Here is a 12,259-nt window from a genome sequence, read left to right on the forward strand (position 1 = left end):
GTAAATCTTTCCTGACGTGCTATTAAAATACGTGGATGTTACATCTGGATCATCTCCAAGTTCCCAGCCTTGCTTCCAAGTTGGATTTGCAAAAGACAAATGCTGACAGCTTTTCAATAACAAGCCAAGCAAGCCAACAACCATTCTAATGGCCAGTGGGGTCCACGAATGAGTGCTGCATGATTCCTAGCCTTGGCTTAAAGGAGCGATTGACCTGTAGAGATCGCGATAGTGTGTTGATAATCACACAACATTCACACGTGGAGCTGGACTGCTACAAAATACAGTGGCTTCCTGCAGAGGAACTTGCCAAATCAAAGGAATCATTGAACTCCAAGGAAGTTTGGATCTGGATCCAACCTTCATGGCTCGATCCCCCCACCGGACTCTTTTTCTCATCTTGGTTGGACAATGGTTACCTTTCCTCAAAGATGTTGTATCTTTTGGTGAGAGAAAGGGGTTGATGGGGCCAGAGAGCAGATTCCTAGTCACTGAGAGTCACAGGAACCAAGACATGCTGCAATAATAATGCATCTTATTATTTTATGGCACTCATGCCACAAGTACGCTAGGTGCCTCTCCAAAACTCCTTACAAGACAGGTCCTTGCCATGGAGCGTTTACAATCTTAGCTCCCAATCTTGCAGAGTGACTCAACAGAACACCTCTGAGGTCAGTGGGACTCCACACAGGTGTAAATGTCCCCTAGCCTGGATCCAGTTACAGGATCAGGGCCTAAGTGATGGATTTGGCAGATGAGTAGGGATACAGCAGGAAGGGAAGGCATGAGGAGGAATACTGGCTATAGGCATGATTACATGGCTTAAGCAGACTTATGATAGGGCCTGTCCAATTAAGGTGGGTGTGTGGCTGCTTTGCAGCATGGGAATGGCACAGAGAAGCCAGAGCGTACCTGTGACTCTAGTCCCTATTCTTAAGTAAAACAAAACATCACAGGCTGATGAGAGAAGCCGGCTTTACAGCCCTGGAGGCTGGAGTCCTCCAACCCAACTGCTGTAGAGGCCAGACAGAAACAGGGAAAATGTAATGCACTGGTGGGCATGTTTTACAGGGTCCCTCTGTGTGCCCAATGTACAGAGGCTAGAAGAGTGTTACATTAGTTAAGGAGCTGCAGCTCAAGCTATAGCGGCTCATGGATCTACCTTTGGAGGTTCCTGGTTCAATTCCATTGTATCATTCAAACTAGAAGCTGTCAGACCAGCTTTCCCTTGCCAATGCACCTTAGCCCTGCTCAGGAGGGCTCACTTCCAGGACAGTGGACCAGTTCATTCTCCAAATGCTCATCAATCCTTGGTGTCTATGAGCAGGTTTCCAGTTAGTCCTACTGTAGTTCTGAGGTGCTACTGATGTTTGGATGGCTTTTGCAAGACTCAGATGGGGCTGCAACTTGTTGGCTCAGAAACCTGCCACTCTTCTGAGGGTGCTATCCTTTCTCCAGAATCTCAGCTTTCATTTCAAACAAGTCTGGAGCTCTTATGGATGTGAAAACCTTCAAAGCATGACCCCAAGTATAAGCAATTTTACGATATCCACTGAAGTCTGCCAACAGCCTGAAACAATAGGTCTGAGCAGTACGATCTGCCTGTGGTCATTTCAGTGCAGCATTAATCGGATGCGCCAGGACAATAATTTAAACGCTGACATTACCTATTTCACTGCTGATCAAAACATGTAAGCAAGGAGAGAGGCAATTAAAATGTGAAAATCAGCATATTTGACTGTGGCTGGAGTCCATTTTGACATCTCAAGTGGGTGGAGTTTGGTTTGTGGGTGGAACTTGAGAGTTCCACTAGGGGGGTTTTCATCTTCCCAGTTTGAGCCCTGGTTTAGCTGCATTTTGTGTCCATTAAGCTCCCCTGATCACTAGTAATTCCACTTCCCTGTTTTCAGTGTGTCTACGTGAGCACCTGCCAAGCAAGACTTACACTTTGTGCTGAATTTCACAGTTTGGGTTGTCAATACTTTGTGTTGAGTGACTGATTTTGCATTGTATGAATCTGAGCTCCAGCTCACTGCCTGGCTCTCAGACTACACTATGACTCCCCAGCTAGTGGCGTCATGTTGGTCCATGGCATTCTGGGGGAAGAGCCAGGAAATATCTTACGGGCTAAATAAAGAAGCTTAAAATGAATTTGCAGGGAGATTGGGAAGCAACAAACATACAAATTAGCCAGCACATGAGTAATACATTTACATTTCTTGGATTTACTTAGCTTGAAAGCTGGCAAAAATCATAACCTATTGAATGCCAAACATAAGGCTTAAAGAGGTTACCTTTAGAAGAATTACTCTGTTGGACACAAGACATCATCCAAGAATGCATTAATGTGTCCGTGATTTACTCTAAGTGTTTCTGTGGAAGACAATGATTGCTTAGGCAATAGGCAATATCTGCAGCGTACAGTGGTGGCCATCAAAGTTTAATGCAGGGTGAAAAAAACAACTGCTGAGATTAGTTAAAGATTAAATCTCCAATTCTAAAAATGTTGCATTTTAAAGATATATTCCAAGTAAAGCAGTTAGTCAAATAAGCCACAGTAGAGTCGAGATTGTGGCAGGAGGAATAGAGATATAAATCCTTCTGGTTCAAGACATAAGTGCCAACGACTGACTGCCCAGGATTAGGAAAAAAATGTTGTCTACTCTGTGTGTGTTATTTTTTTATTTCATAATTGTCCTTTGAAGGGTTTCTTGCACCTTCCTCTGAGGCATCTGCCAGTGCTCGCTGTCAGAGACAGGATACTAAATGAGGTGGACCACTAGTCTGAAGTGGCTATTGTTATTCTTTTATTCTCTGTAGCATACTGTCAACGCGCCAATAATTTATCAGACCAAAGCTTCCTTGATGATTGATTGACTAATTCCTTACATTCACTCCTAGAGAGAATGTCATGACACATGTTTATCTTCTTACCCTTTAAGAGTGGACACCTGGGGCCTCCCAGTTAAATGCCATAAGAAAGGGCAACAAAGTGCCTTGCTGGCCCCTAGAGCACCAGTCCCAACCATACAGGACAAATCTGTGCTCAGGTCAAGCCCAGCCAAACGTAAAGTTCTTGGAAATTCCCCAGTCTCTTCCTAGACTGCTAAACCATAGTAACTCTGTCACAGACAGCGGCAGCTCCAGGCACCAGTGTTCCAAGCGCGTGCCTAGGGCAGAAAGCTGTGGGGTGCACCCTGCCAGTTCCTACGAGGGCGGCAGTCAGGCAGAACTTTGGTGGCATGCCTGTGGGAGGTCTGCCGGTCCCACGGATTTTGCAGCAATTCGGCGGCAGGTACGCAAAATCTGTGGGACTGTCGGACCTCCCGTAGGCATGCCGCCGAAAGCAGCCCACCTGCCGTGCTTGGGGTGGCAAAAATCTAGAGCTGCCCCTGGTCACAGAGGATTCTGATGTATAATACCTGTGTCCCTAAAGTACTTAAAAATGGCATCCTGCATATAGCTGTAAGAAACTCAGGTGGGATTTGATTTGCATTGGGTTCAGGTCATATGGGCACCTCTTCTGCATTTCAAACTAGAAAACTTAGATTACAATAATGCCCAAACTGTCAAGTCTTGTACAATTTATTCCTAACTCTTTGTATCTCTTCTGAGCATACTTTCACCTGGCCTCTTTGGAAATAGGGGGAGAGGACGCCCCTACTTCATGTCTTTGGAAAGCCTAGTGGGAGACATTCCCCATATCCTTTGTCATCATCTGACTGGACTGGGGCTGCTCACTGGTCTTTACCCAGTTCTCCCTCTGCTTCCTGTCCAATATGTCCTTAGGGAATTACTAGATGGCTCCTTTTTGTGCTTAGCATTCTGTGGCAAGCTGGCCTGCTGTCCCCATCTTTATTTTCTAGGGGTGCTGACAAAACTGCCCTGATTCTTCCCCAAGTTCTGTAGCCGCTGGTCCCCAAAGCCTCCAATATATTCACATTGCCTTTGGCTGATTTCCCACCCTCTGTGGCCAGGAATGCACCAGCATGGGCCAGAATCCAGCATGATAATAATGAGTCTGGTTCTGGGTTTAAACAAATAATACATAAAAATATATAAAAATAAATAAAACAATTTTTAAAATAAAAAAGTTACAAAGTTTTAATCTGAACCTCCGCAAAGCTTGGGATGCAGGGTGGTTTGGGATTCATTATATAAGTTTCTCACAGCTCCAGTTACATGCTGCAAGTAAATCTGTGCTATAAAAAGTTCCCCTGTGATCAGAATGAACAAGTTCATGTTGTTGGTGACATTCCAAATAATTGTACTGGGGTAAGGTGGCGTATTAAAAAAAAGACAGTAATTGGATAAAAATCTCAATGCCTCATCTAACAACTTCAGGTTCCTTCTAAATACTGTTGTGGGAGAAGGTAAAGTTGAAAAGAGCACAAAAACCAGGAAAAACAACCGTAGGTCCTCAACAGGCAGTTACTAAATTGAAGCAGTGCTACCCAGAGAATACTGGAAGCAATACTAGATAACAATGGGATGTGGTGATTCTTTGGAAACAACATGCAATCACCTAAGTATGTTCTCTTAAAACAAAAATCCATCATATCCTCATTGAAATCGTCAAGACCCCAAAGTATCTGCTAATCTTTTCCCCCTTTATATAAAGCGTTACTGCCATATACTGCATGAAGGGGGCTGTCTTGCTATAGCAGGGAGTTTAATTTAGGAAGTGTACCTCATACACTCAGTTTGACGGGTTTTGGTGACTCTCTCCTGGTATGTAAAGCTCAATGGTAATATGAAGCTTCGTGCTTTTAAGAAAGAAAATCAGGCTTAATCAGAGCTCTCCGTTCCTAGAAGGACGCTGGTGTCTGAAGTCCTCAGGTTGTGTAGCTGTTTTAAGAATCCTTTGTGAAAGTGGGAAATGCCTAGAAGTTTACCATTTGGACACACCCCTTTAGCCTCAGCAGCTTGTGTTACTTCTTCTATGAAGTAGTGACCTCACAAACTCCATGGACAAGGTCAATGAGGAAGTAGTAATCCAGGTTCTAGCCAGTCAGTGCATCCCCTCCACCTCCCCTCCACACATGCACACATTCACTCTGTGCTTGGGAGCAGCGAGGTAGCATCTTTAGCCAAGACAATGTAGGGGAGGTTTTCAAAGGGCAGTTAGGTGCCAACTTCCATTGAAAGTCAATCAGCTGGATGCCTAGCTACTGTTAATGCCTTTGAAAATCTCCCCATAGAAGAAAGCATGATACAGAGAGGGAGGAAATGTTATTTGCATCTGCTTTGCATGCAAATAACAGTGATGTCATCAGGGGAGGAGCTTAAGTCCTCATCCGTCAGGTTTTTTTCAGGATTGTGTGTAGAGAGGTGGGATGGATCAGAGACACTAATGTCATATTAAAAAGTCATGATAACAGGGGGTCTGACAAACATCAATAAAGCAGAAATTGGCCTTCATAGGCCATGACTTTAATTCTCATGCTGATACAGCTTTGCCCATCACTTTTTCAAATTTAGCCTCACTGTAGCTTTCATTCTTGTAGACAGTTGCCCAGGGTCACACTGCTTATGAGCACCAGTGGCTTAAATCTTGGAAAATACTGGTCAATTATTTGCTGACTGCTGGGATAAAACACAAATAATGTATTTGGTTTATAATTGTAACTATGCACCTGCTCAAATAAAAAGAGGTGGGGAATGTTTGCAAACGATTGAAAGGGGCAAAAATAACTGGATGCATTAGTCACATATATTTGACTAGCACAACTTATGAACTAGCTTAGAACTAAGCAACAGAGCCGGTCAAAATATTTTTGCTGAATACTTTTCCTACAAATATTTGCATTTTGGTCAAATTTTTCATTTTTATCAACATTTTCTGGTTTTTCAATAACCCCTATCACTCCTATATTTTTGAAAATCTCTTTTTTACAGAAAATGGTTTTTCATTACAAATTTTTTTAGAAAAAGATCATGAGATGATTAGGAAAACAACAATTTTTCAAACTTTCCTGCCAAAAAGAAATTGGCATTTTTCAACCAAATCTAGCAAGTGACCAGTGTTAACAATTATTCCTTATGACCAAGAAAACGTCTAGGGCGTCCTTCAAGGAAGTTGAACCTAGTGCAAAGTTCACAGGCTGTAATAGGCTCAAAGCTGACATAGCCACTAGAGGGTAGTAAAGATCCACACTGTATTAGTGCGGGTTGCAAATACATGGACCCATTGTGCATGGGTGGCAGTTGTGGTTACCCAGATCCTCATCGGAACAGCCTGTGAGCACTGCAATTAATTAGTGTTGTAGCTCCCAACATTTACAAAAGTTGGCACCAAGCCTGTGCAAGTGTTTTGTTGTGTAAGGCAGTTGATGCTTCCTTTCCTCCCTTGATGATTACACAGGTATCGATTTTTCCAAAAGGCCATGCAGACCTTTGAATAATAGACACAGGCTCCTCTGCGCATATGTTTTCAGTTAGTCCCCCCAACAGCGACAGGAGCAGGTAGCCGCATCATTCACTTGCCCGATGGCACTTTCTGGTGTACAATCTGCCATTGCTTATAGCATATGAATAATGGTTTTCATAGTATCTTAAATCCTTAAGATCTTCAGAGGGCTCTGTGCCCATATTTCTGCTAATAAAATATATCAGTACTCTTGTCTCTCGATCTGAGCACTGGAGAGATGGAGAGCCTCTGTGAATCAGAAAGGGGAGGACGTGATCGCTTATGATGTAGGAAGGCAGATAGTCTCTTTGTCTGTGGGTCTTGACGAACCTCGTGAGGTTCTTTGAAGAGCTCTCAGGAATGAATATTATTTTGAAAGTATATGGTCTGTATTGAAGCTGTTCTTTATGTTGTGGTTCTTATTTATTGAGTCTACTTGTTATTTATTATGTGGGCATTACCAGAGCTAGTTAAATGCCTCTGAAATCTTTCTACAAATTTTCCCTCTAATTAAAAAAAAAAAAAGAAAAGATTTGCTTTGCCTGCATTTATGCCCCCAAGACTGATGAAAGTTAGAACCAGGAATGCCCAAAACAGCTTTTAAACTCTTAAAACCTGTTTGGTTTTCATCCTTGACCCTGGTTCGTGTTTGGAGATTATTTTAACAAGAGGGTCTCTTAGAAGGAATTAATAATTCTGTTTGCTATGGTAGTGCCTAGGAACCAACTGGGAATGGGGACCATTTGTGCTCGCCACTGAATAAACGCAGAGTCTCGGACAGCTGCTGCTCTGAAGAGCTCACAATGTAAGTAGACAAGACAGCCTCAGGGCAGGGGAAAGAGATAAAACATACAAGCAGAGTGAGCAATATGATGGTAATAAATGTCATTAGTTCCATGACTTGGTGAGGGTGAGGGGTTAGTTAGGAGGAATAATTGGGAAGGGATGGTTGTAGAGAAGATGAATTTTTAGGGCTAGATCATCACAGCCCTTGCTAGGCTGTACAGGGGGGTGAGGCAATCCCTGCTGCCTCCCTTGCTCATGGTGTGACTGGTTATGGGAGGAGAGCAGGGAATAGTCACGGGATTCCCTCTGCTGTAAGCAAGTGGATGGGGAAGGAGAGGAATCCTGGTTCTGCTCCTTGCTTACCAGAGGTGCTCCAAACAAAGGGGTGAATCACTTACTCCTCCCCAGAGCAAGGGGGCACGAGGGGAGGAATTCAGTTCATGTTCTAGTCTGCTCCTGGGGTGCTGCAGACATGCATAATCCCTTACTTGGGGCAGATTGTGGTGCTACAAGGATCATGTTACTAAGGAACTAAGACCAAATTTGGACGTTTGGCAACTAAACATCTTTATTTAAAAGTTGAAATTCAGGATGGTTACATCAGCATCAGTAATCGAGGGGCTGTGGTTTGTGGGTCTTGACATGAAGGATGCATACTTTCATGCAAAAGCAGCAGAGAATCCTGTGGCACCTTATAGACTAACAGACGTTTTGGAGCGTGAGCTTTCGTGGGTGAATACCCACTTCGTCAGACGCAGCCTGCGTCACCCACGAAAGCTCACGCTCCAAAACGTCTGTTAGTCTATAAGGTGCCACAGGATTCTCTGCTGCTTTTACAGATCCAGACTAACATGGCTACCCCTCTGATACTTTCATGCAGACATTCATCACTCCTACAGAAGGCTCCTGCAGTGTATGGTGGGCCAAGAACATTTCCAGTTCAGAGTCCTTCCCTTTGGGCCACCAACAGCACCCAGAGTGTTTACAAAAGTTTTCTCTGTGGTGACAGCCCAAATAAGGTCTCAGAGTTACGCAGTTCTCCCATATCTGCATGACTGGCCTTTAGTAGGTTGCTCCTGCCAGAAGTTTAAGTCGGTGATGGGATTTCTCCTTCATTTTCTAGTAGCCCTAGGCATCTGTATAAACAAATAGAAGTCTGTTTTTATCACCCACACAGATGATAAATTTCATCAGAGCAACACCGAACTCTGTTTCCACTTCAGAGGGAATTCTACATCAAAAAAGTAGGTTCCTAGTTTGGGTTTCCAGAGCTGCTGAAAACATCAGCCTGTTCCCTGATTAGGAGCCATCTCTTCCCAAACCTCCTAACTTAAGAGGGGGGCAGAATCAGACAGTCCAATCGAGACTCGCTCCATCTCATGGACCTAGAGTTTGGATGGGCATTGGAAATAGAACGCCCCAGTTTGGTATCTCTTCAGGCTATCTGTACCCAAAGTAGGAAAGATTCAACTACAGCCTACTCCTTAGCTGAATGCAGATATTTCTCTACCTGGGTGCAGCGTAATCAGTCTACTGCAGATATTTTGGTCATTTTAGTTTATTTTCTGCCTCTAAAAAACTCAAGGCCTTTCCATTAGCTTGCTGTAGTCCATCTCAGTGATTAGTGCTTTCCTCCTTCTGGTAGATGGACTTTCTGTTTTTGCCCATCTAACTACAGTAAGATTTGTGAGGGGCCTAGTCAGGGCCTTTCAACCAGTAGTCAAACCTCACTTCAATGGGACTTCAGTCTCATCCTGTCAACACTCACCAGACCACTGTTTGAACTCTTGGCAACATGCGCAATGTCCCACCTGTCCACGGAAGCAGCATTTTTAGTTGCTATCACTTCAGCCAGGGTGTTGAACAAGTTGGGAGTCCTCCTGGCAGACCCTCCTTATATGGTTTTTCCATGGGGAAAAAGTAGCCCTTCACCTTCAACCTAAGTTCAAGCATGGTTACTTCTGAATTCCATGTCAACCAAAGTGTCCACTCACCTCCCCCTTTTCTGAAACCCCTCACTTCTGCTAAGAGAAAAGACTTTGTTCCCTCAACATCAGTCGAGGATGGAGAGGACCAAATCTATCAGAAAACCACCAAGACTTTTTCTCACCATCGCAGAAAGATTGAGAGGCCAAACAACATCCTCTCAGCAGGTTTCTGGGTGCATCATCAAGTGCTACAGGTTACCACATGTACCTTCTCCTGACGGAGTCAGGGCACAGCCCAGAAGGACACAAACTGCCTCTCCAGAATCCCTGCAGGATGTTCCAATACTGGATGTATGCAGAGCATCCACCTGGCACTGCAGCCACATGTTTGCTAGATGTTACATGCTAGTTCAGGCCACTGTTGTGGATGCAGCAGTGGGAACTGCAGTATGCAGGCATCTTTGCTGCCGGCTTTCTTGCACCCTGCTTCAGTCTGAGCACGGCTTGTCAATCACTCCTGTGTGGAATGCACATAGGAACCAGGACTTGAAGAAATAATGCAGGTTACTTACCTGTAACTGGAAGTTCTTTGATGTGTGGTCCCTATCTGTATTGCACTTCCCACCCTCTGTCCCCTCTGCTTCGGGCCCTGTTGGATTCGCAGTAAGAAGAGGAACTGGAGAGTCTTTGGCCTGTACTGCCTCTGATGCCCTTGGTCAGGACCATGAGGGGATCTATTACATATCTGCCAACCAACAGTAACTGCTTGTTAGACTTCCTGGACGCGGGTGCATGGCATGCAAGCATACCCATGTGTGGAGTACAGATAGGGGCCACACATCTCAGAGGACTTCCAGCTACAGGTAGGTAACTTCCACTTCAGTCCAGGCAGAAGCAATGAGAGAAGAAGCTGTGAGCACCTCAAGCATCTGCATTAGTCATGAGTTAAATTCCCCCCAGCACAATTCCCACGTACCCCACATGGGCAGCTGAGCTGCAATATACTAAGTTTGCGGAAGAGAAGCGACAAGAGAGAAACATCAGCTGGCTGGCTCCTGAAAGAACAGATTCCTGTGGCTGACTTACTGGGAATATCCTGGAAATATCCTGAAAGTGGTGGCATGTTCTTCCAAACACAGCAGATACTTTCAGAATGTCCTAGCTCATTTGCGTGTCACTGCCCTGGCATAAACTAACCTACCCAAGGGTTAACTAACCTACCCAAGGGTTAACTCGGACCCTTGCTCAGGAGTTGCCCCTACCACTCCTCCTCTCCACACACAAAACCCTCTCACCCAAGTTAGGTGGTTCTTTCAACCTGGGCTCGCTGGCCTTGGAGAAGCCATAGGCTAAGACAAACAAGGCTTTCAGTAGAGATGGTAACCTACCTACTCTGGAGTGAGTATGCAGGCTAAATCAAGTGCTGATAATCTTCCAGTGCCTTCCTGTAACCCCCACCCCTACTCTGCCATGTGTGTCCAGAGGACAGACAAGTTCTCCCACAGTTCAATGGGAAAGAATCAGAGCAACTGCCATGCCAAGAACCGTGGGACGTGCCCCCAGAAATCTTAATGGCACACATACAGCACCAATGAGGAGACACTAACTTCAGGAGGGAGTTTGGTCTCTCACACCTGGGCTAGGCTATGGTGGATGCTGATCCCCTGAGTTAATTCTGCCATAAAGACATACTCAAGGGCAGCAGGCATCACAGAGCCCTTATCTTCCTCTTCCCACCAGGAAAATAAGCTTGTCCCCACCTGACTTGGCTGAGTTAGCGCAACCCTACTTGAGTATTCCATGTGGCTTGGAAATGGGCAGAGGAGTGGGGAGTGGGTAGAGCCTTCCCCACCCCTCCCTACTCCTTTCCCCTCTCTTACACCTGCACAGGGACAGTCAGGCTGCATGTGGAGAGTATAGCTAGTGTGTATGGCTTACAAAGCATGCCAAAAACTCAACACAATGCAGCTGAAACCACAGAGTCTGGGCTGCTTTTGCATCAATCCCACACAGCACCGTCTGGTTCACATGGCTGAAAACTCATCCCGATTACTTCAGAAGGTTCCCCAGCCTTGAGAAACCCAGCAAAGCTCTAGGACAGAGATTCCACTGGGGGCTGACATGGATTCACTTGTTCAGCAGCAGAGCAACACCATGGGGGATCCAGGTCTCTTGCCAGTTGGCTGGCATGGACTGGAAATACTGCAGTCATTCAGCCCTAAGGGAGGGAGTATTTTGCTTCAGCCTCTAGATACACCCTCTAGCTAAAACCCTGTTGACAGGCTATGGAGGGAGCTTCTGTAACAAATACATGTGGTATGGGCAAGAGACCCAATTACTGTCCTAGCCATCACTCTTACTGCTAGGGAGTAGACCACAGGTCTCTCATCTCCATGAACCTGGGACTGTACCAATATGCTAAAGCAGCAGTTCCCAACCAGGAGTCTGGGGCCCCATGGGGGACCGCGAGAAGGTTTCAGGAGGTCCTTTGAGCAGGGTCAGACTTAGACTTGCTGAGGCCCAGGGCAGAAATCTGAAGCCCTGCTGTGTGGGGCAGAAGCCCAGGGCCTGGAGCCCCACCACCTGGGGTGGAAGCCGAAGCCTGAGCGTCTTGGCTTTTATATGCAGAAAAACAGTTGTTGCGGCACAGCTGGGCTGTGGAGTTTTTATAGCATGTGGGGGTGGGAGGGGCTCAGAAAGATAAAGGTTGAGAACCCCTGTGCTAAAGAACTTTTTAATACCACGTATCAAGAGTGGTAGCCGTGTTAATCTGTATCCACAAAAACACCGAGGAGTCTGGTGGCACCTTAAAGAATAACAGATTTATATGGGCATAAGCTTCTGTGGGTAAAAACCCACATCGTCAGCCAGTGGCACCTTAAATCTGTTAGTCTTTAAGGTCCCACCAGACTCCTCATTGTCTTTAATACCAGTGATACTCAGATTGTGGCTTTCAAGCTGCAAGTGGCTTTTTAAAGTGTCTTCTGTGGCTCTTTGCAGCACGTGATATTAAAACATTATGTGATTTAATTACTAACCAATCTAAGTTATTAATCAATCAGGATGCTTTGTTTTTACTATGTTATTAACCAATTGTAGTTGATAAACTAATACTTGGTCAGTCATTTTGCTGGGA

This window comes from Chelonoidis abingdonii, chromosome 2, assembly GCF_003597395.2.
Source record: "Chelonoidis abingdonii isolate Lonesome George chromosome 2, CheloAbing_2.0, whole genome shotgun sequence".
Classification (NCBI taxonomy): domain Eukaryota; kingdom Metazoa; phylum Chordata; order Testudines; family Testudinidae; genus Chelonoidis; species Chelonoidis abingdonii.